This window comes from Macaca nemestrina, chromosome 4, assembly GCF_043159975.1.
Source record: "Macaca nemestrina isolate mMacNem1 chromosome 4, mMacNem.hap1, whole genome shotgun sequence".
Classification (NCBI taxonomy): domain Eukaryota; kingdom Metazoa; phylum Chordata; class Mammalia; order Primates; family Cercopithecidae; genus Macaca; species Macaca nemestrina.
In genome coordinates this window covers 50,836,028-50,860,768 of record NC_092128.1, presented here as the reverse complement: position 1 = coordinate 50,860,768, position 24,741 = coordinate 50,836,028, and the positions used below count along the sequence as shown (strand labels likewise).

Sequence of the window (24,741 nt, the reverse complement as noted above, 5' to 3'; positions counted from 1 at the left end):
AAGAGTCATTAATTCATATTATGCTGTCGTGCTATTTTATTAACTAAGGCAAAAACAAATTCTCTAGTCACCATTCTCATTTTCACATGAATAGCAAGGTATTACCAGTTCAGTAGCTGGGGTTCAAAAGTTAATAATAAACCTGAATCAAGAATAATTTCAAAAGTACCCAGACAACAAAAGGCAGTGGAGAGTGAAAATTGAAATGTAGCAGGACATTATCTGATTAGAAATCTGTTGTCATTGTCCTCCACCAAAACAGCCCACAAATTGCTGATGTAAAGTCTACAATCTCTATTATGGGATTGAATTTGTACCCAAAGTTAGTGGCTCAGCATTTCCTTTCCTCTTTCTTTTTAAAACCCCACATTATAAAAGGGCATATGGCAACACATTTTACTGTTAAATATGATCTGAGCCTGTTGGAATACTGCCCATTCAAAGTGTCACCCCAGCAACTCACCCATGCCTTCCACTTCCCAACAGGCGTTTTCCCATACAACCCTCCTCTTGCAGAATGCTGTGCTCTAACCACAGGGTACAAGGAAGGCAGTCTCCAGTGCTATTCCAAACTCTCAATACTTCTAAGTGGCAACTCCAAAACTAACATAAATTGCATGCATTGCTTTGTTTGCACAATGACACTTACAATACTCACTTTGGAATCCAAGCAGAAAGCAGTCACCTAATACCGTTGCATTCTGTCCTTCACCCACGGTAAGAGAGTGCAGAAGAAGATCACCACCAAGTCAGATAACAGTGGTGAAAGCTGACCTCCCCTTTCGCAGCCATCATACCATCTTGTGTTCATAGTCTGCAATAGTTTCCACATCTATTAATCCCTGCTCATACTGTTGTTCTGCCCAATGTAGCCAAGCGATGCACGGGGCAAACATTTAGCAAATGCCAATGTCTCCCCACAGCACTCACCCCTTATCCTCAGCATGCTACTTCCACTGCCAGTTCCACAAACTGTCAAGGGTCTCATGTTTTGGAGACATCATATTAGTGTGTGTCTATCATGCAGCAAATATGAGTAAGACAGAAAAAGATTCATAGAGAGAGAGAAAATAGAAAGGCAAAAAGAGAGACTGAAACAGGGAGAAATATTCTTTGTGTTCTGTGCATAAATAAGTAGAAACTTCTTTTGTTACTGGCAGCTTTCGGGATGAGTGAATCATGTTTTGTACACGCACCCTGATAATTTACAGCCCACTGGTTTCACAGCAAAGACTGACCATTCTGTGGACGTCAGAGAACAATCATTGTCTTCAAGACCACCTACAACTTGCATGCATGTGCCATCTTCTAAATTATACTAATGCAGCGTTTCCATGAATTCATCCTCTATACATAAAACTCACAGTAGATTGCAATGTAATTGACCAAATCAGAAATATCTTGTGCTTTCTGGATGACTGTAGTTAACCACGATTTATTGTGTATTTCAAAATAGCTAGAAGAAAGATTTCTAATGTTCCCAACACAAAGAAATGATAAATGTTTGAGGTGGTGGATATACCCAATTAATCTGATTTAATCATTACACAGTGTAGGCATGTATCAAATATCACCTGTAAATATAACTAATTTGTATATGAAATATGTATAATCATTATGTATGAATTTAAAAATGAACACAAAAGGTAATATCCTGTGCCTAAAAGTGTTGGTTTTAAAGTCACTGATGTCTTTTTTAACTAGAATTTAAACACAGGTGGTTTGATTCTGTACTAATCTTTCACTTCACTGGTAAAACCAGTCTAGAAAAATAAAGGCTGCCAAAAACAAAATCCATGTTAAAAATTAAAAACTATAAAATTTAAAAATAATAAAGCCTTAATCAGAGCCTCAAGTGTTAAAAGAGAATCTGATTGTTGCATCTAGAGTGATTAACCAAAGCAACTGTCATTGGTGTGAACTGATTTACTTAATTCAATTCCCTATTTTAAGACATATAGATAACTTCACAGCTCAATAAAGATTTAGAATGAGAGAAAAAAAAATGATGAAGTGGAAAAGACAGAATGAGATTCAGGAGACCAAGGCTTTGGTTCCAGCTGTTAGTGTTAAGTAAGTTACTTAATTTTGCCTCAAATTATTTTTCTTGTGTATGAAAACGACAGATTTGTGGATCTTAAAGTTCCTGGAAAGATGGTAGTGAACTACAGAGAGTAAAAATGGAGCATTCTGTAGCTTTCCAATGGGTATTAAGGAAAAAAATCAGTAAGCTAATTAAGATCACAGTAATCAAATAAAATTCACTCAAAATAGTACTATTGTAAGTATTATTTGAATTTGAAATTTTTACCCCAGACATTCCCTCAAAGAAGGCCGTGAGAATGAATTTCAGCAGTCTAACTTGGGTGAACTTGCTCTCAAACAGTGCAGGCTCTGTTATAACAGGCCTCAACCATGTCCTGGGTGGATGCTGAGAAGACCCAAAGGGAGGGGCCCTAACACCATCCCACTGAAGAATGCAAGAAAGACCCTCTCAGTCTCCCATAAGCAAAGCTGAAACACTGGGCAGAGCAATGAAAGTGAGAATTTGACAAGGACTCATGATTGACACTGAAAAAGAATGACATTTTAGAAAGTAAAGTTCCTTTCTTAAATAATTGCTGTAGCTATTTTGAATTAAAATGGAGAATAGCACTGGCTTGTTACTGTCCTCGACTTTAGGGTTTACACTGTTTGTTAAAGACTGCTTTGAATTTCATTTTATCAAACTGGAAAGGTCACCATATTTGTCTCTAGGAAAAAAATCATAATTTATTATGCCAAGAAAATAAGAAGAAAAACTACAGATACAAAAACAGCAGATAATGTCAGAATAAAATGAAAATAGAGAATATGGTAAGTGGTAAATAAATGAATAATATTGAAGGCCTAAATACAAAATCAAATGTATAATTAAAAAAATATTTTTAACCATTGCCCATAACTCCCAAGTGAACGTTTCTAGTTCTGAATCTTCCCCTTACCTCCGCACTTAGCTGTCTGATGGATATTTCTATCTAGATGTCCCTTATATACTTCAAAGTCCTTCCCTTCCCAAAAATAAATCTGCTTCTCTCCTAAATTCCCCTTCTGGTATCATCATGTTCTCAGTCACCCACGTCAGAAATCCAAGAATCCCAAGTCCTGACATTTTCCTACTTCCCATGCCCAATCAACTGCCAAATCCAGCTCTTTCAAATTCCCCTTTCTTTCTCTATTCAATGCTGCTTCTAGCCAAATTCTAGTTGTCCTAGCTCTCCCCCATATAATTACAAAAAGGGTCTTTCCTTCCTTCAATATTGCTCTAGTTCATTCTCTATACTTCCTCCAGCGTAATACACATAAAATGCCAATGACTTCCAGCTGATAACACCTCAGTGCTCCAGTGCTTCCTGCTCACCTTCCTTTCACACACATGCCATAACTTCTTAATTTCTCACATGGATTTCACACCCCTAACCCACTGGTCCTACCTGCACCATACCCTTGTCCACCCCACTCTGCTCTTTACCTAACTCCTATTCCACTTTCAAGAGCCATTTTAGGGGACACCTCCTCTACGAAGCCTGCTTTTACACACAGCCCTCTGGCCCCAGACTGCATTAGCTGCCTTTTCCATTCTTTAATGCACCCTCAATATACTTTTATCATACAGAAGTTGGTCATATCTATTTATATGCTGTCTCTTACATTTGGCAGATATTCCTTGAAGAAAAGGACTTATCACCTTTGCTTCTTTAGAGCCTAGCAATATTTACTGAACTGAACTGAAAATAAATGAAACTATGGGGAAAAAACATGTTGGTGGGTATGAGAGTATTTCTGAGGATTATAAATGTTTAGGAAAAGTAGAAATTGTTTTTCTTACTTATGCAAATAATACCTCAAGATTTACAAAGTGTTTTCATATAAGTTATATTGTTTGATCCTTAAAACAGCCAAAGAAGGTAGAGTAAGGCAGATATTGAGGCTGATAGAGACCCTAAATACATAAGAAATTTCTCCAAAAAGGGAAATATTATTGATTTTTAAAAGGTGTGTGTGTGTGTGTGTGTGTGTGTGTGTGTATGTGTATGTGTATATTCAGATAGATCTTCATAAGATCAGAGTTCCAACTTCAAATAAATTCCTGTTCGGTCAAAATAGCCAATTGGTTTCCTCCATATTTACTAAAAAGTTTTCCCAAAAAAGAAAAACTATCAATTGCTTATAAAAAATTTTCAATAACCTGTTTCCCTCTTTTCACTACTTTCTAAGTAGATTTTGGAAGACAGACCAGTTAATTCAGTCTTCTAAAGATAAAGAGAGAACCAATTCACTCTCACCTTCAGAAGGTCCACTGGGCTAGATACCTCCCAAATGTTTTTCTCATTTCTGAAGCTATCCCTTTTCTCAGGAGAATGCCAACAGCTAAGACCAGCTTTGGCCAAAGTCTTCAGCAAACAAGGGATAAAGAATGCTGAGGGAGAATATCACAAAGATCCCTGAAAAGGAAAAAAAAAAAAAAACACAGGACAATGTAAATTGTTTTCGGTTAGCTAATTCTATTAAGCTGAGATTTCATCCCACTATAGTACTAAAATTTGACAAGGGAGACTTACTACATATCAAATTCCATGATTAATTTTAACCAAGCATTATCGTACGTAATGACATCAATGTCTAAGAAATTTTAAGCAACTTAATGGGAACAGGTAATGAAACAAGGTAACATTATTCCAATTACATTGCAGTGTAGTACAGAAGGTCTGAATTACCCCTAAATAGCAGGAAGCAACGGTGCACCTAAATCAAAAAGAAAAAAAGGCACTTGATCTTATTCTACTCTAATGCTTCATGGGAATACAATGTGCTTCACAGTCACATCAACAACAGGCCGTGGCGGGGAAGAATCTAATACAGACTGAAAAGAACAAACAATGAAGAACTAAGTATTTGATCAAGGTTGACAATGTCAAAGAGGAACTCAGCAATGCAATTATATTTTAGAGGTGGCTTTGAAGGCGGTAAGAAAAGAAGGCATCTGGAATAAAGGGGTTGCTGAACACACCATTATAAGGAACAAAAAGCATAAAGGTTAAGGTGAACAGAATAAAACCTTAATTAAACAGAAGCCAACTAACAGGCGTGCTTGAATATTATGTTTATTAAACATCTCACTTTTATGAGAAAGGGTAAAACCACAAAAGGAATGCTTCAAAAAGCTTCTTTTAAACCAGAACTTAGGGTCAGTCTGTAGTAAGAAGAGCAGAAACCATGAGTTCTAGACCTGCCTCCACCATTAACAGTATGACCTTGGGCTTGCTAAGTGCTTCTCAACCCTGCCTGTGCATTAGCACCACTGGGTGAGCTTTTAAAAAGTATCGATGGCTGGGCCACATCCAGACGAAATAAATCCCTGACCAATTAAATCAGAATCTCAGGTGGAATGGCACCTGTGTCATTATTTTGCAAAAGAAAGTCAGGGAAGATATTCTTTGATGACCCCTCTAGCTCTAACATTCGGTCTTTTCTACACTTTCGGCACCTGACAACTCATTTATTTAAAATAGATACAATTTAAATTGATAGTATCCAAAACTTTAAAACCCTATAGCAGTTCCCATTTTCAGGAGGCAGGAACTCAGGGTCAAGAGGTACAGTGATTTACACAAGGTCCAAGCAAAGCAGCAGCATGAGAATGGGGTCAGGTCTTCTAGGGAGGAGAAAGTCAAATGGACCATGAGCTGGGGCCAGACACAACTCTGTTTCAGGCTAGGCTGGGTATGATCCAAAGATATGAGCCACACTGACGACGAGGAAATGATGAGGCTCGTGGCTCTCTGGGCAGGGATGCATAACCACAGGGTTCCTGCTTTTTAAGGAACAACAGGCCAGGTCCAGTGGCTCACGCCTGTAATCCCAGCATTCTGGGAGGCCAAGGTGGGCAGATACCTGAGGTCAGGAATTCGAGACAAGCCTGGCCAACATGGTGAAACCCCATCTCTACTAAAAAATACAAAAACACCAGTAATGCCAGCTACTCGGAGGCTAAGGCATAAGAATCACTTGAACCCAGGAGGCAGAGGATACAGTAAGCCGAGATGGCGCCACTGCACTCCAGCCTGGGCGACAGAGCAAGACTCTGTCTCAAAAAAAAAGGAACAATAGCAGGCTGGGCACAGGGGCTCACACCTGTAATCTCAGCACTTTAGAAGGCTGAGGCAGGTGGGTCACCTGAGCCCAGGAGTTCGAGACTAGTCTGGGCAACATAAAGAAACTCTGTCTCTATAAAAAATACACACACAAAACAAATTATCTGGGTGTGGTGGTGCACACCTGTGGTCCCAGCTACTCTAGAGGCTAAGGTGAGAGGATGGTTTGAGCCAGTGACGAGAAGGCTGCAGTGAGCCAAGGCCATGCCACTGCACTCCAGCCTGGGCAACAGAGGAAGATCCTGTCTCAAAAACAAAAACAATAGAAAATAGTAATCTTAGTAGCTAAACTATTGAGCACCTTCTATGAGCTAGACACTGTGCCAAGAAGTGCTTTCGTCCTCACAAGAACTCTCTGACCCAGGTACTATTATCATCGCCAACGTATCAGTGAGGAAACTGAAGCCAAGAGAGATGAGTCTTGTCCCAAAAATGATGGACCTCGAATTTTAGACTTTTAACAAAGCTACTCTCTCTCCCGACCATGCATTGCCTCAAAGAAATACAATTCCCTTGCAGGCTGGAGGCAAGGCTGCTCTGCCCTGATACCTACTTTGTCTTTTTTGTCTCAATGCATTCTCACACTGGAAAGTGGAAACAGAAGCCTCCTGGAGTCTCCACGGTGTGGTGCTTTCACATTTTCTCAGGCTAAACAATTAAATTTCTGTTGTTTGAGAGAGAATTAACATTTTACAGAATAACTTTTATTCTTACACAGACACTTCCAAATTAGTACGGTTTGGATGCTGAGATTTAATTACACTATCTTGGAGAAGTTCAGCTCAGGCAGCCATCAGAAGAGTCATCACTGAAAACTGCCCTAAATAACTCAGTCCATCATGACATCTGAGTTTAAATGCCTAACTGAAATCTCTGGAACATAATTCATAATTCATGTGTAAAAAAGTTTTCTAACATTCTTACATTCATCTTCAATCCTCTTAGAGAAGTATCCATGTCGCAGTTTGCTGTCCCATTTCATTCACATTAGGTAAATTATTTCTTTTATTTGTATAGCATTGTTATTTACTATAATAAAATCTAATTTACAAATATGTTGCATATGAAATATATTTTAAGAGGCTAATGCAAAAGCATTACTGTTTCTGACACCTTAGACATATCCTAATTATGCTGTGTCAGAATTATCTTCATAGCTCATTTTAATAATAATGTGAAAAGATGGTTTTCATTAGACACATCTAGGAAGAAATAGAAGAGTGGTATTAAAAATAAAAACACAATTTTGGGAGACAGAAGGAGCCTGGAAGGTCACTAAATCCAACCATCTATCTGCCTAGAGCCCATTGCATTTTAAGGAAATTATATGGAGCTGAATCTCTCTTCCTGTAGCTTTTACTTATTGCTCACAATTCTGGCCCTTGGAGCCACACCCAGGTTCATATTCTAATGTTAACTTCCCCAACCACAGCCCACTGTTCAGAAAAAAATAAGCTATTGTTTTGGTAGAGGTGCTGCTTGGATCAGGAGTGAGCACCTCAGAGGCTGGTGGATGACCCAGGAGGTAGATTTGTGCAGAGATACGCTAGAACAAAGACAATAGTAAGACACGTTGATCAAACTGCTCTCTTTGGGATTTAGTTGGATGTTGGGAGTCAGAGGAGAACCTACTAAATATGCAGAGATAGCAGAAAGACCATATGTGAAAGGGGTCAGTCCCTTGAGGTCATCTCAAACCTAACTTTCTACTTTACAGATCCAAACTGGGCAGCTGTGCAGTAAGTCCCTCCTCCTTAGGGTGTTCTGAGTGAGCTGCTGTTTTCTACGGCCCAGAGTGCCCAAATTCACGCAGACTAAGATTACAGCACTCCATTTACTGCCATTCTTACGGCTACATTTCAGACTGACAGTTAATATTCCCCTAATTTTTTTGTAAGTCTTTTTGTTAGAAATGAGTGAAGGCTTTATTTTCATAACATCAATATTTCGCCTTCTTAGATTGGGTCCATTATCCCAACCTGCTAAAAACTTTTGACTTCCCAATCCTGTCCTTACAAAATATTCGTTATGCCATCATCTATGAATTAGACAAGAACACCATCTAGCATAACATTCATGCTACTAATAAAAAATTTAAAAGCCAACAACAATACCAAATTGGACACAATTTTAGAGAGTAAATAGTATAAAAATGTGAAAATCAAATTGTTAGTAAATAAAAATAAATTTACTTAAAATTAATAATTACCAATACTCTAAGTTGATTGCCAATTATCCTGAAAAATATAATAAGCTACATAAATGGATATGACCAAGCAATTCATTTGCTGGATAAAGGTGTTAACATTTACTCGTTAGAGATTGCAAAACCCAGAAGAATGAGGTTTCGGCATCATTAGAGAAAATGAGGCCATAGTTGAGATAACTGGCAACATGAACTTTGTAGCTGGAATAATTACCTGTGCAGTCGACCAAGAAGTTATGTTTGAGAAACATATTGCAAAAACAGAGCCAAGTTAGCTTCAACCTTCCCTGAGGCAATCATGGGAATTAGCAGAATCTGTCATTTTAGGTCATCGGTATCCCCTTGCCAAAGTGAAACTGTTCTCTGAAGAAGATCTCAACTGCTTTGTCTAATTTAGTTCTCAGTCAGCCTCACGGGATCTCTCCTTACAGTAAAAAGTCTCACACCGAAGGGCTTTTTAAGTTCTCCTGGCTGCTTTTCTTAGTTTTTCTGTCTCCACCATTACAGTCAGGTGCCACTTCTCAGGTGGTCAGTATGCCTGCCCAGAGCAATTTAACCCAGCCTCACTCCACTAATTGGATATGCCTGGTCCTCTCCAGGCTGACTCTGGGTAAAGTAAAACGGAAGTGCCTCAGAGGGAGGGCCTGATGCACCAGCCTATTAAAAAAGCACATGAGTGAATGTGTGAATTTCATGCCATCTCTGATGACCATTCAGAGGGCTTTCTGGCTTGCTTCCTTCTTCTCGGCTGTGCTGAATGGGTAAACTTTTCCTTCAACAACTGATGTTGTAGACCCACTAGGTGCCACAAGAAATGCAAAGACTCTAAGACTTGGCAGCTACTGCTCAAGAACAGAGATAGGAGATAATACCACTTTATGTTCAATGGCATTTGAGGTCATTTTTCAGAGAGGTAATCTCATTTAATACTGAAAAAGTGTTTTTCTAGCATTTTACAGATTTAAAAAATAAGTTTCAGTAAGGAACTTCTCAATGGCTCATTGTAGCTAGTAAGGTGCTAAGCCAAGACTCCAGGTATTTTGTAATTCTTAGTCCACATCCACTGACCCATAGGTTCATCCATTAGTTATGCAGGCAAAATGACTACATAGTGATATATAGAGTGCTTACTCCATCCTGAGTACTGTTATAACTGGTTAGCATATACTTGATCCTCATGACAACTTAATGAGGTAGGCAATTTCAATATCCCTATCTAATAGATGAGAAAACTGAGGCACAGAAAGAGGACTAATGGCCCAAGGTTGTACAGCTAGTTGGGGGCAGAAAGTGATAAACACAATGAGAGCCATGCCACCCGGAAGAAATGTGGAGGAAGTTGTTGGATTTGTTGCTAGGAAGAATGCTAAGCAAGTTTTGGAACGTTTTCTGGCATTTCCAGAACAGTGAGACTTTTCTTCTCTTGGAAATCTTGTGAGAAGACATTGGCATCAGAGATGAGAAAAAGATGGCAATTCCAAGAAAAGAAAGAAATGTGATTTTTTTCCCCGTCCCCTCCGCTATGACTATGGATGTGTGAGGGACTGAGCAGCACAGAGAGCTAGCGGCATATGAATACCATCTGCTGCTTTAATACTTGATATGTATATTTTCTGTTACTTCAGATTCTTTGGACAGATCACATTGGTTGAGTAAAGCAGAGGGAAGAGACTGTTGGCATTCATGACCTTACATTTGTGGTTTGTGATTTGACAGTGGATACCCAGGAAGCTTATGAAGTGTAGTGATTTAGCAATACGCTGGGATACCAGTTTGAGTCGTACAAACTCACTGGCTACTGGGCATTCACACCTCAGTGCAGCTTCTTTGTTCTGAACATGTTTTCAGGTATGAAAAAGGAAGGAGCCAGGAAGAAAGGTGCTCCAGCATTCAGTGAGTAATTTTCGTGGCCCATACTTGGGACTCAGGGTTTCAAACACCTCTTTGAATCCTCACAATAATCCCATAAGGGTGGACATTATTGCAACAATTTCATACGTGGGCAAATTAAGGCACAGAGAAGTCTAGTGACAGACTCCAAAGTCAGAGAGCTTGTCCATGTCAGAGATGGCATTTGAATCCAGGTCTTTCTGACCCTCCTGTGGCATGGCCTCTCCCATTTCTGCTCAAAGAATTAAGTAAACACACAAACAAAAACTTTGCAAAGACGAGGGAAAGCCACTAGATGACATTACATTTTAGTTAAAGTTAGAAAAGCAGTATCTTTAGATATGTTTGATATGTGGAAAAAACACAGGACACTTAGTGGAAATTAGTTCCAGGCAAAAGCCAGAAGCCTCTACAAACCTGTTCATATTTTTGAACTAAGAGGCACCTTAGGTTGGGTGCAGTGGCTCACGACTGTAATCCCAGCACTCTGGAAGGCTGAGGTGGGAGGACTGCTTGGGCCCAGAAGTTCAACACCAGCCTGGGCAACATAGTGAGAACTTGCCTCTACAATTTTTTTTTTTTTTTTTAAATTTTAAAGGAGATACTTTAAAGCCTAAGAAACCAGTCAAGGGACTGCTATGTTCCCAGGAATTCAGAAGTGGAAGGAGAAATGCATCAAAGATAGGACTATTCCTGCCCTAGCACAGGGGTAAAGATATGACCACGGTAAATACTGTGAAGGACAAATAAAGGGCTTAGGTGGTCCAAAGGAGACAGAAAGTACTTCTGGTTGGAAACAGGCAGTAAATAATGACAACCTCATTGAGACACTGGCAGGAAAGAAAGGGGAGAAATAGAATGATAACTCTAAGGAAAAGCAGGATGAGAAGTGATTTTAGGCCAGAGGAGATTTGAGCGCATCTGTAGGCTGAGATGTAATAAGAACAGACAAAGAGAGCGAGTGAAGCTGCAAGTTGGCAAGAGTAAGCAGAGCCAGGCCTCATGTAAAGGGTGAGAATAGGACATACAGGGATTAGGGAGTTTCTGCTATACTTCAGCCACATGTTATGCACATCATAAATATTTAATCTACTTCAACATGGTAAGGGATACAGAGACTCATTTCATGTCTCCTTCCATGTTGGAGAGAACACTCCTCGGATTGAAGCTTTTCTGAAATGGCCAAGAACTATCACAACAGCCCATATGCAGCAACCTGCTTATTTGCATATTGCCCAGTCTTCTTACTGGAAAACAGTTGGAGTCAGTCAAAATGAAATGAAATGCCAGCACACTTCAACAGTAATACAAATGCCATGCAACCTCGAACTTGAGTTTAATAGAATAAACAAAACAATTTGCTTTGATGACTCTGAAAAGCAACTGAACTTGTTCCAACTTGAGCAGGGGTTTGTTTATTTTGCTTAGCTCCAGTCATTTACTGAAATCACTCAAGAAACATTTAGTGAGAGCCTACTGGGTAATGCATACTAGTACGAAGCTAGAATGCTAATGATTTTTATATTCTTCCTTCATTTCTACCGCATTATTTTAGATAGGGTTTCATTTTTAGGTGGGGGAATGTCTGCAGCTAATGTTTAATAATATTTATTCTTTCGGATCAAAAAATTGTTTTTGTTTTCCAAAATATAAAAAGTACAGAAATTTTTTTAAAATAAATTTAAACATTTTCTTCCATGTTCATGTTAATGTTTTGGTGTATGTTTTCCAAGTCTTTTATTTTTCTTGTGTGTCTGTATTCACTTTTTTCAGAATAGAAGTGGTATCATTCAGCACACACTGGTTTATCAACCTGCTATTCTCACTTAACCATACACTGTGAACATTTCCCCAACTCATTAAATATTCTATAAAATCATTTTTAGTGTCTGCATATTCTACCATGTAAAGAAGCCATATCTATTTAATCACTGCCCTAATATTGGATATTAATGTTATTCCAATTGGCTGACTTTTTATATGATCTTTTAAAGGTGCACTATTTTATAGCACTGGCTGAAAAACCACCAGTAAGATTGTTATACAGAATCTGATATATGGAGCATTATTCAACTGTGAAGTTCCTTTTCTCCCATCTAAGATTGTGATCAACTGAACCAAGAGTATTTCAGGCCAAGTACCTGCTCAGAGCAGAGCCAGCCAAAATGCCCACTTATTTCTCACCTTCTCCCACCACAGCCCTGCCCTCACCATTTGCTGTGGATCTGTAGTGTGACAGTGAGTAGTCTGCCTGATTGGAAGGGAAGAACAGTTATAAGTTATGTGCTTAACCAGCTCATGATTTTGAGGCTCTATTGCAGTAGTTCTCAGCTCTGTTGGGCTTAGGAATCACCTGAGCTGGTTTTAAAACCACAGGTGATATGTTTACTATCTTGATTATGTTGATGGTTTCACAGGTATATGTTAAAATTTATCAAATTGTCCATTTTAAATATATGCAGTTTGTTGTATTTAATTATATCTCAATAAAGCTGTTAAAAAAGCAAAACTCCAGATGGCCAAAGCCCACAATTGAGATTCCGATTTAATTGGTCTTGGATAGGACTCTCCAGGTGGTTGTAATGTGAAGCCAAGAACTATTAATCTAATATATAATGAATCTTTCCAAATTTAAATTGATGTGATTGTCATAAAATTGATAAGGGAATAAAGAAGTGATCTTATCATTTTCAACTACAAGCAATAACAGATTTCTTTAAAAAAAAATGCCACACAGCAAAGAAATTTAGAGACTTCCTTTAATGATTCGTAATAATTCATAAATCCAACCTTTAATAGCCTAACGTGTACTAGGTACTATGCTAGGTAGCACATAGATTATATGCATGTATGGAACTGACACTTTTTAAGAGCCCAATATTCTCTTAAATGAATTTAAACTAGATTAAATCCACAAACTAGTTAACTATCGATTTGTCTAGGAAAAACTAAACGGAGAAAATGTAAAAATGAACCTGTTGTGGCCCTATCTGGCAATCACGGATTCTCTATGAGGGCTATTCAGATCCAGGAGGTTTTGCTCTATTTGCCAAGCTGCTGAGCTGGGCACAGGCTTTTTAGCAAGAATGTGAGAAAAGCTGTCCCGGAAAATTGGACGCTTCCTGCCAGAGGGCACCATCCTCCCTTCCTGACATATGAGGTTCTATGCCAGTGTCTTCACATACAGATATCAAGACAGCTTCATATCCACAATAAAATAGCCAAGGCCTCTTATTAGGGAAAATTGATATTTAATACTAGCTCACATATGTCTTTACTCTGTTACTAAAAAGAAACCTTGAACATAATTAGTGTTGGCTTTGAATGCAGTTTGGAACTGCACCCAGCTGGAAAGGGGCCATGGAGCATTGGGTTTCATTCCTCACCAAGCTGAGCACTCCCTGAAAGGGATTAGAAGAGAAAGAAATGGAGCCGACCCTCATTCAGAAAGAAATGCCCTCCTTGGGTTCACTGGGATGACTGTGGAGGCGGGGCAGGTAGGAGAACTGGAACTGCCACCCTCCTCAATTCCTTGTCTCCTCCTACCTCCATAAGGCACTGCAAAATGAAATTAGGTGAATGGAGCACTTGGGCTGGGGAATGAGGGGTGTGACATATTCAGGGAGCTGCTTGTGTGAGGGAAGGCGCAAAACACCTGCCTAGAAAGAGAAGGTGGCTGTGGAGTCTCACACGGCCCCAGTGGAGGGAGATTCGCTTTGTTCAGAGGATGGAGGCCAGGCAGGAATTTCAGGTTAGGATCAATGTGTGCAGAGTATTAAGAGAAATGTAAATTGCAAAAAGGTAGGATTTCCAGACTGCTGATCACTATCACTGCTTCAGCTAAAACAAAACAACACTGAAGGTTTTTTTCTAAATAGAAATGGATGACATATTTTACATCCTGCATAGGAAGGAAAGCAAAGCCATCTGGCAACTTTCAATAACCAGCTCAATGCATTGCACCTCCCCCTCCTACCAACAGTCTGCGACAGCCACACTCATACAAAAATCTGAAGCTTCTGACACTTTCTTCCCAAACTTCCCCATCTGTTCTGACATCTCCTGTTGACCTCTCTCCAGAGCCTCTTTAAATCTCTCCCTGGGTCACTCTTCAATTCCATTTTCACTCCGGTGCCATCTCGCGCATCACCCCAGTCTCCAGGCACTAGGCCTGAGGACAGGTCACTCCTCCTTCATTCCAATGCCCAGCTCAGGGGTCCAAGACCCCATTTTGGAGGAGGAGGAGCATGATGGCTTCCCCCACGTTCTAATGGTTTCAACAGCATCTTATATGTAACCTGTAATAGACCCTTATTTTAGTAGTGAAAAATTAAAATTTAGCAAAATTTCCCCTGGCAAAAAAATCTCACACCCATAGAAGCTGTGAACACAAGGTTATGTTTACCTTGTTAGATAAAATAATATGCATAGACTTTTGGAGGACACCTAGATTCTAACACTATCTATATCATAATTTGCAGTTCTCACTACTAACTTATACATAAAAATTATGTTTTGCATATTATATCTTTCATATTAAAAAGTTGTATTTGAATGATTGATTTCCCACTAAATCAAGCCAAATATATCTCTCACCTTTGACTTATTCCTGCCACCGCCCTGGGTTTGTTTTTAGATCATTACAAAAAGAAGAACCCTGAGCCATTACAAACTACAGGCATACCCAGCAAATAGTTCCTGACTCAAGAGACTCTCAAATCCATATTCTTAAGTTGTATTTTAGTACAACTGCTGCAACTGTGCAGACCTTGAATTCTCAAGTTAAAAAACTTCATTAAAGTACAGATAGAAAAATATAAGCCCATATTAAATAGCCCTGAGTAAATTTGGGTCTGTTTCCTTATAATTCTAGTCACTATGACTGTATTTCACCCAATTTCTTATTAAGAAAATCTTGTTATAGTGGTTGCAGAATGAATTGACACTCATCCCACAAAACTTTAAAACATTACAAGTCATTTCATAGAAAGAGTAGGGGATAATTTTCTTGGAGAAAAGATGAAGGTGAAATGTGAGAGTGCTATTTAAATTTGATGGGTTTCTGGGAGTACAGTGGTTGGCAGTCCTCGATGTACATGAAACTCCCTGGGGCACTTTCAAAAACAGTTCTGATGCTTGGGCCCCAATCCCAGGGATTTAATTGGTCTGAGGTAGGGACTGGGCCTTGATCAATTTTTAAAGCTCAATCTAATATGTGTTAGAGGTAAACCTTCCCTGAAGGTAGATTTTACTTCAGTACAGTACTAAGAACTTTCTAAGGAGAACTGTCCAAGGACAAAACAGGTCACCTTGTGAAAGCCAAGTCCTCTGTCACAACAAGTGTGGAAGGGCGGCCTGTATGACTGAGCGCCTATCAGGGATAGTGGAGGAAGTGGTCCAGCACTGGGTGGTTCAGACCCTTGAAACTGGTTTTTTTTCTATACTAGTTCTACCTTGGGTCAGTATTTAAGGTAAAGCAAGCAAAGAAAAACACTTTGTTTGCTATGTCATCCTTGAAATGAAATAGTTTATATAACATCTTTCATATCATCCCGATAAAACTTGTTAATTTGCACATAAAATCAGGTAAGTACAAAATTTTGTTCCATTTTCAGTTTTATTCTGTTTAAAGAACTTCCCTTCTACAATGAATTGATTATATTCTGATTGCTGATACTTTTTCCAACTTTCCACTACTTCAGGCTATGAAAGGCCTTTTTTAATCAGTTGGCATTTATTTTTTCTTCAATTCATAAAAATAATTCCTCATCCCAAATGTTCTGTGAAATGTTATTAATATAAAACTACCTATGGATTTCTCTCCAATTATCTTTTTTTTTTCTTAAGCACTAACATGAAAATTTCCTCTAACCTTTTCTGGGAGATAAATTTTGGCTCTTAAAGGATGATACCCTTAAAGTTTTTTTCCCTCAAATTTAAATGCATGAATACTTGCAGAAGTTAACAGAATAAAAAGGAAAATGTCTCTGAATGTCTCTATCATTAGGTCAGGATTTTTGAAGTTTTACTTTTTGTTGTTTCTTTATAACCGAGTTGATGTTAATACTATATGCTATTTTACAACTTACTTTTTAAATGTTACAACATGTGTTGAGATTGTTCCATATCAGTACACACGAGCAGAGACCTTTATTTTATTTTATTTTATTTTTATTTTTTTGAGACAGAGTCTCGTTCTGTCATCCAGGCTGGAGTGCAATGGAGCGACCTCAGCTCACTGCAACCTCTGCCTCCCAGGTTCAAGCAATTCTCCTGCCTCAGCCTCTTGAGTAGCTGGGATTACAGGCATGTGCCACCATGCCTGGCTAATTTTTTTGTATTTTTAGTAGAGATGGGGTTTCACCATGTTGATCAGGCTAGTCTCAAACTCCTGACCTCATGATCTGCCCACCTCAGCCTCCCAAAGTGCTGGCATTACAGGCGTGAGCCACCGCAACCAGCCAGGCCTACATCTTTTAACAGCCACACAGTATGGATGTACTTTAGCTTTGTAACTATTCCACTATTGACAGTCCACTGTTGATAGGTACTTAACCCATTTTCTTTAAGGAAAGAAAACTACAGTAAAGAATTTTGTAAATATGTTTATGTATACACAGATTCCCCAAAATGGAATTTTTGGTTCAGTGATTACTTACATTTTAAATTTTGATAAAAAGTATCAAATTGACTTCCAAAAAGGCTATTATGACTTATACATTCATAAATGTATAAGAAAACTGTTTTTCCATCTTTTTGCCAATACTATATACCACCAATTTTCATTATTTCAATCTCAAAGGCAAAAAAAAAATTTGAGTCTTGCCAAAGTTTAGAGTATAAGCCAAAGCATGAGCAACTTTCTAGATTGTTCTTAAATTTTACAAAAAAAAGATGAAGCTAAATTATCACAGCAGATGTCTGAAATCTACACCCAAACCTGGTGTTTTGCTCAGATCCTAAGATTGTGTGAGACCTCTGCAGTAACTCCTTCCTCTTTTCCCCCTCATAATCACTTACTTTTTATTGTATTTTTGTTTTAATGGTATATATTTATAATGTACAACATTATGTTTTGAAATATATATGAATTGTGGCATGGCTAAATCAGGCTAATAAACATATGTATTACCTCACATGTTTATCATTTTTATGGTAAGAACACTTAAAACCCACTCTTAGCACTTTTCAAGAATACAATATGTTATTAATAACTATAGTCATCATATTTTATAATAGATCTCTTGAATTTATTCCTCCTAACTTGTTTTGTATCTTTTGACCAACATCTCCTGAACCTCCCTCCCTTCCCACCACCCCAGCCCCTGGTAACCACTCTCTACTTCTATGAAATCAGTTTTTTAAAGATTCTACATGAAAGTGAGATAACGTGGTATTTGTCTTTCTGTGCCTGGCTTATTTCACTAAACTTAATGTCCTCCAGGTTCATCCATGTTGTCATGAATGACAGGATCTTATTCTTTTTATGGCTGTATAGTATTCCATTGTATATATAGACTGCATTTTCTTTATCCATTCATCTGTAGATGAACACTTTGGTTGATCCATGTCTTGGCTATTGTGAATAGTGCTGCTATGAACACAGGAGTTCAGATATCTGAATATACTGATTTCATTTCTTTTGGATACATGCCCAGTTGGATTGTTGGATCATATGGTAGTTCTATTTTTAATTTTCTGAGGAGCCACAATACTACTTTCCATAATTGCTGTACTACTTTACATTCTCACCAACAGTGTACAAGTGTTCTCTTTTCTCCACATCCTTGCCAATACTTCATACCTTTCATCTTTTTGATAATAATCATTCTAACAGGTGTGAGGTGATATCTCACTGTGGTTTTAATTTACGTTTCCCTGATGATTAGTATGTTGAGTACTTTTTCATATATCTGTTGCCCATTTGTATGTCTTCTTCTGAAAAATGTCTATTCAGGTGCTTAGCCCATTTTTTTACTTGGGCTGTTTTTTCGTTATTGAGTTGTCTCAGTTTCTTATATATTTTGGATATTAACCACTTATCAAATGTATAGTTTGCCAATATTTTCTCCCATTCTAAATAATCCTTTCCTCTCGAAATCCTTACCACTAAAGCCTTTGAAAGACAACTCAAAACTCACCTCCTCCAGGAAGCCCTCCTTGATTAATTACCTTGATCTCACACATTTTTATTCTTCCTTTACTCTGATCATTCAACACTTATGTATTTAGTCTAAATTGGCTTTAGATTTCCCTTTGTGTCTCCCAATAATTCCAGAAAGACAGCAATATAGGGGGCAATTAACCAACAGATATCAATAAATATTTATTAAACATTATATTTAGTTATCCAGCCAACAGAAATTCATTTGGTGCTGTATTGAGTCCAGTTTTTCTGCTTTCCCAGGTTTGCCTGCCCCTCTCGACACTGTTACTCTAGCAGCTTGCTCAATGTAAAGTCCCTGCCACAGCCACCATCTTTTCTCCCGACACCATCAGCTGTCTCAGCTTCTCTGTAGCCGATGGCTCTAATTCAGCCTCTGTCATGTCCACACTGCAGCAGGAGCTATAGCCCTGCACCCTCATCCTGTGTAGCTGCTATTATAGAGATTCTGGCTTCCTGAACCACTTCTACATTCCAACAAAGCACTTTGCTGTGGGGTATAGGATCGGGCTTCCCCAGAGGCTGACCAGAGGGTCATGGTAACATAATCTAAAAACAGGAACTTAAAACTTAATGGGATAACCTTGACCAATAAGAGACAGGAGATAAGAAGGAGCTAAAAGATCGATTCCTTGCCATTCCTTCTTGTGACAGACTGTTGCAAGGTACAGTGATCCCAAAGACCTGTCTGCAAGACAGTGTGTCACAGAGCAACCAGCTGTGTTTCCTTGAGAAGCTTTGGACAGCTTGGCAAAGCACTGTTACGTATTATATTTGTCTGGCTTTCCCTGTTCCCTCACTACTTTTGTCCTGGAATTCCATCTCCTCATAAAGCCTTCTCAAGTGAGCTCAGATTCTGTTTTCTAGGGAACCGAGGCTAAGACAATCATCTACATAAACTCTCCACTCTACATTAGACTAGCCCTGAGAAACGTTACAAAAGTGGTATAAAAGAAACAAATCCTGTCCACACAGCCTCACAATCTAACTGAGGAGGCCAGACTCTACCCATATAACAATAAGTGAAAAAGACAAAGGAATGAATGAATGTAATCAGAGGGCAAATTGTGCAGTGGTTTAGAAAATGGGAATCATTTGATACTACTCAGTGTACAGAGCCCAGAATAAATACAAAACATTCACTGAGAAGAGGAAAACCATCAGATCTCACTCAGGGCAGATTGCTAAGGAAGAGGGGCTTAAAGAAAGGCTGGGAAGACAGAGAAGGGGGGAGGACTGCAGAGAGTGTGTTCCCTGGAGAAGAGTCACTTTGGTGAAGCCAGCACAGCCACAACAGTGGGCGTGGTAAGGAGAAGCAGGGAGAGCCAGAAGGACAATGAGTTTCCCTGAACAGAGGGGCTTGCTGGGGAGAAGCAGGGCGAGTCCAGGGTTCATAGCAGAGAGCTGCGGAGGCGAGAGAGAGGGGTTTGGAGGTGAAAGGCATTTGCTACTCCTTATATTACCATAGAAGAGATGAAAAAGAAAAAAAAAACACTCCATTTCTTAAGAGGTTGCAGTATAATATTCCCAGCTTCGCCCACGCCCTCCATCACACCTGTGAGCCATCAGCACAAGGAGTTTGGGGGAAGAAACAAGGTCTTCTTGGCCCTGAGCCTTCTGGTCTCTCTTTCATATCTGCCATCTGGCAATGTGGGTGCCTTTCCTCGGCAGGCCTGCCCGTGTGAGCAACAGCCTGCGGTGGGACCTTGAGGGTGACAACGTCTAATGGAGAAGGAGGTACCCGGAAGCCCTTGTGGCCACATGTTTAATCACTTCCCCAGTCAGCCTGAACTGTAATCAAGTTGGCATTTCTCCTTCAATCTGGTTTTTGTGTTGTCTTTCTCAAATGGCGCAAACTTGGGAGGGAGGACAGGAACAATATTTAATGACTTCCTAAAACATCAAAAGGGGGCTTAGATCTGATGCAATGAGAAATGGGCATGGCAGGAAAGAAGCATGATAAAAAGAGATAATAAATGCTTCTTGATTAAATGGTTGCCCTACATCCTAATTTCTAACCATAAAAAGGAGAAGGCCGGGCACAGTGGCTCATGCCTGTATCCCAGCACTTTGGGAGGCCAAGACGGTGGATCACCTGAGGTCAGGAATTTGAGAACAGCCTGGCCAACATGGCAAAACCCTGCCTCTCCTAAAAATACAAAAAATTAGCTGGGCATGGTGGCTGGCACTTGTAATCCCAGCTACTCGGGAGGCTGAGGCAGGAGAATCACCTGAACCCAGGAGATGGAGGTTGCAGTGAGCTGAGATCGCGCCATTGCATTCCAGCCTGGGCAACAAGAGCAAAACTTCATCTCAAAAAACAAACAAACAAACAAAAAACCAAAAAGGAGATGAGAGGCTCTGTGGCTTCCAAATGGTTGCTCTTATGTAGTTCTTTTTACCCTCCAGTGTTTTTCACAGCGGCCCTCTCTGGCTATATTTCTGTCATGAAGTTCCCTTTTCCTCTGAGAGATGCTGCGAACATTTCAGAAACATTTTGCATGCTTCTTCCAGTCCAGAAGAATGATTCTTCCATGACAGAACAGGGCCAGCTGCTGATGTGAGTCCATCCCTCCAGATCAGCATGACTAAGATATTCATCTTCATGGAGCAAGAATAACTACAGGAGATTTGAATGCTGCATTTGCTTTAAATAAAACTGCAGATGCAATTTCAGGAGTAGGATAGAGACAGCAGATTTCTTTTATAGTACCATAGTGTCTATTTTAATCAGTATATTACAGATGTTTTGAGACATTCCCGCAAAATTGACATGGTTGACAACACTAGACAGAACTGCCTCACGGGGGAAAAGAGGAAAAGATTAAACCACAGGCATGTGGCAAAGGAACCTGCTTTGTCAGAACTATGCTTTGTCATCACTGCTGAGATCAGAGAGCTGTTTCTATGGCAGCAGGCAACACGTACTGGCCAGGAGACAATCATGTAGGGATTTTTAATTTCATTTGATGTCTAATTGCCTACTACTTTGGGAAAGAGACAAATAAAAAAAAAAATCTTCCTTAACTAGACAGACTAATACCCCCAAGGAAAATCTTCCCTTAAAGAGTAAGTGATTGAATGTCTCATGATTCTCTGCTTTTGCAACACAACGCGCTTCCCCTAATTTGATCAAATAATACTGGTGCTTCTAAGGATGCTTTAAGCTAATAGCCAACAGTAGCCTATTGTAATTGCTATGGAGATGTCTTAGTTTCCATAGTTTTGCTCTATGTAGCTATAACAGAAAATCTGAGATTGGGTAACTTATAAGGACAGAAATTTATTGGCTCACAATTCTGGAGTCTGAGAAGTCCAGTATCAAGGTGCTGGCATCTGGTGACCACCTTCTAGTCGCATCACCCCATGGCAAAAGGCAGAAGGACAAGAGATAGCAAGAGAGAGACAGGGAAGGGGCCAAACTCATCGCTTTATAATAACAATAATCCTACCTATAAGGGTGGAGCCCTCATGGCCTAATCATCTCTCAACAGTCCCACCTCTTCATACTGTTACAAAGGCAATTAAATTTCAACATGAATTTTGGAGGGGACAAACATCCTAACCCTAGCAAAAGAAAACAAATAATTTTCTGGTAACTGAGGTAAATATTCTAGCAATTTGATTGGGAGTTCATGTCATAACAACCTATAATTTTTTCTTTTTAATTCAGATGTCCAGAATTCAACTTCTAAATCTCTGGACACTAGGCAGATGGCTCTTTTCTTTTCTCTGCTCTTCTCTCTCTTTCTTTTACACACACACTCTCTCTCTCTATCTGTTTCTTTCTTTTTTCTTTTGCAAGTTACAGAGGTGACACTGGTGTTAATACCTGGTTAAATACCACTCACAGACAGTCACTCATTGCCCAGCTTTCCGATACTATGGCAGCCCTTAAGCTGCAGTGAATTAACAATGTGTACACAAAGTGGGCAACAATTCTCAATATCACACACCAAACTGCAACCTTTTAGCCTTTTAGCACTGAAAGTTGCTATCAATGGGATGCACCCTGACTTCAGCAGAGGAATAATAGCATGGTGCTCCGGAAGCCCCTCTGCTCTTACATCATTCCCAAGAAGCTACACCTGTAACAGGCAGACCAAGAAATGACTTCTAGGTGACCAGGAGAGGTGTGGTCACCCAATTCCTTGAGTCATGGCTACCACAGATATGCATTTCTGTGGTCTTCCCCACAGTTCAAGGCTAGTGCAAAATGACTTGCTGACTGGTATTTCTGGAGATTCTCTCCAGAAATTGGTAGACATTCTCTCACCAAATAAAAGATTTCTGTGCTTCCATGAAGCACACTCTATCAAAGCGTCTTCTGAGAAGAAAGACAAGCCCACTCACAGAATAGCATGCAGAAGGGCATCTCCAGGGGACACCAATCACAGCTAGGATCTTAGGACAAATGTTTTCCTGAAGAGCATAATAGACGGGACAAGCGATGACATTCTGTCTTGAAGTGGTCAGCACCACAGCCTGCCTGTGAAAGCAGCATTGGGCTGACCACACACTGGCTGGGAGGGGAGATGTCTTTTATCTTGTATACATATTATATAGACACACGCACTCACTCACTGAAAGTTGCTATCACTAAGTATATATATATTCACCCATGTGTGAACAATTATTGAGCACTTAAGCACTTAGAAAATACATCACCATCCTCATTTTCAAGTTTTAATGAAGGCCAACACTTAACATGATTATTAAAACGGTTCAATATAATTTCAACATTTTCATACAACAGTGTGGATTCTTTTCTGGCTTATTTTACAGCATAAAAATTTATTTGACCATCAGTGTATATAGGCTTTTGAATATGACACAAGTAACAAGTCTAATAACATCATGCCATGCAAATATTCTGAGGAAAAAATCTGCTCAAAATTTGAAAAATCAAGTTTTTCAGGATGACTCTTCCCTACCCATAACTTCCAAAAATATCCCCTAGTCCTTCTGATATTGAGAGGCACTAATAGGATATGTGTATACATAACTAGTTGCACACACACACAAAAATCACCGAATGTCTGATCTGGTTAGGGCTTATCATATGTATTTCCTTTCATCGCTGTGTGATTCATTGCTTCATCTTTTCTTTAAGTAAAAGGAGTGCCCTCATCCCCATAACTGTTCTTAGAAGATAACGTTAGTCATTGTATTCCTACAATATGCTTCTCATCTGGCAGTTAATCAGTTAATTTCCCCAGAGGGTACTGCAGACGTTTTATTTTCAGATAATCTCCAATTAGCTGCTTCTCTTTATTACCCTGACCAGCTCACTTTCATAATTTTCTCCTCTACATCCTCTTCATCTTAACATATTTCTTACATCGCAGGGAAGAATATGATTTATATTGCTTTTCATTTACCTCACTTCTTTCCTGTTTACCTACTTGCTACAGATTTTGCATTTTAATACCCAAAATCCAACATAAAATAAAGCTGCATATTTCATCAAATGTTACTCTTCCCATCTGAGCTCACTTTAAATTCAGTCCTTTTCTTTATGAGTTTCGCAGGATATTTTGAGGAGTATATTACATGGTACTCACAAACAGGCATGCTTAAGCCATACAAGAGTGGGAGCTCACCTAGGTACTCTCATTTCAAAGGCACTTCTTGTCTCTCAGAAAGTTACATGTCTCCACTTTCATGTCCACACCCAAAATTCCTTTATCCAAGTTAAAAACTTTTAATGTCAAAACTAGAGATATAGTTTAAAGCAGAACAGGTAAATAAATAACTTAAATTTTCACTAGTGGATTAAAGTTGGATTCTTTCTTGAGAACAGGTTTTGATGTCAGGGTGAGGGTGTCCAGTAGGCATTAAGTCTCTCCAAGTGCACCTCAGAGAAGGGAAATGAGTGTATGTACAAAGGAGAAACTGAGACCACTGAATACACTTCACTTGGTTTTCCACTGTACGTACCACACAGTCATCTTGTAGTTACTCAGTAGCAAACCAAGATTTTGCAAATTTAAGTACTTACAAATATTTTAGTTCCATCCTTTGTGTGTATGTGTGTGTTTATTTTTAATTTTCAAGTATTTGAATCTATAAAAGAATATCCTTTCTGAACATCTGTACCCAGTTAAGGAATCTGGGAAAGCGAACAAAAGTGGACTGAAATGTGTTGATCTTATCTTTGTCTGGCCTCTATGAATATCTTGATCATCATGAAAAATACCTCTCTAGTAGATATTACTATAGAGATTCTGCTTTCCACACACACACACAAATCCTTGCAGACACCTGATGTCTGATGAGTGTCTCTT

The 24,741-nt window shown here is 39.2% G+C and overlaps 1 protein-coding gene across 50 annotated transcripts in view; it reads right to left on the bottom strand.

Moving 5' to 3' along the window:
* The window catches only part of LOC105475296 (neuronal cell adhesion molecule), a 304,974-nt gene that overhangs the window by 242,906 nt on the left and 37,327 nt on the right, over nucleotides 1–24,741 (bottom strand). For 17 of the 50 annotated variants that reach the window (XM_011730394.2, XM_071094655.1, XM_071094636.1 and 14 more), the window contains exon 2: nucleotides 4,326–4,484. The exons of 30 other annotated variants lie outside the window; for them this stretch is intronic. The gene's annotated coding sequence lies outside the window, so the exon portion shown is untranslated. Of the gene's footprint in view, nucleotides 1–4,325; nucleotides 4,489–24,741 lie in introns of those variants that run through there. 3 more of the 50 variants (XM_071094642.1, XM_071094645.1, XM_071094664.1) reach the window with 1 other exon arrangement.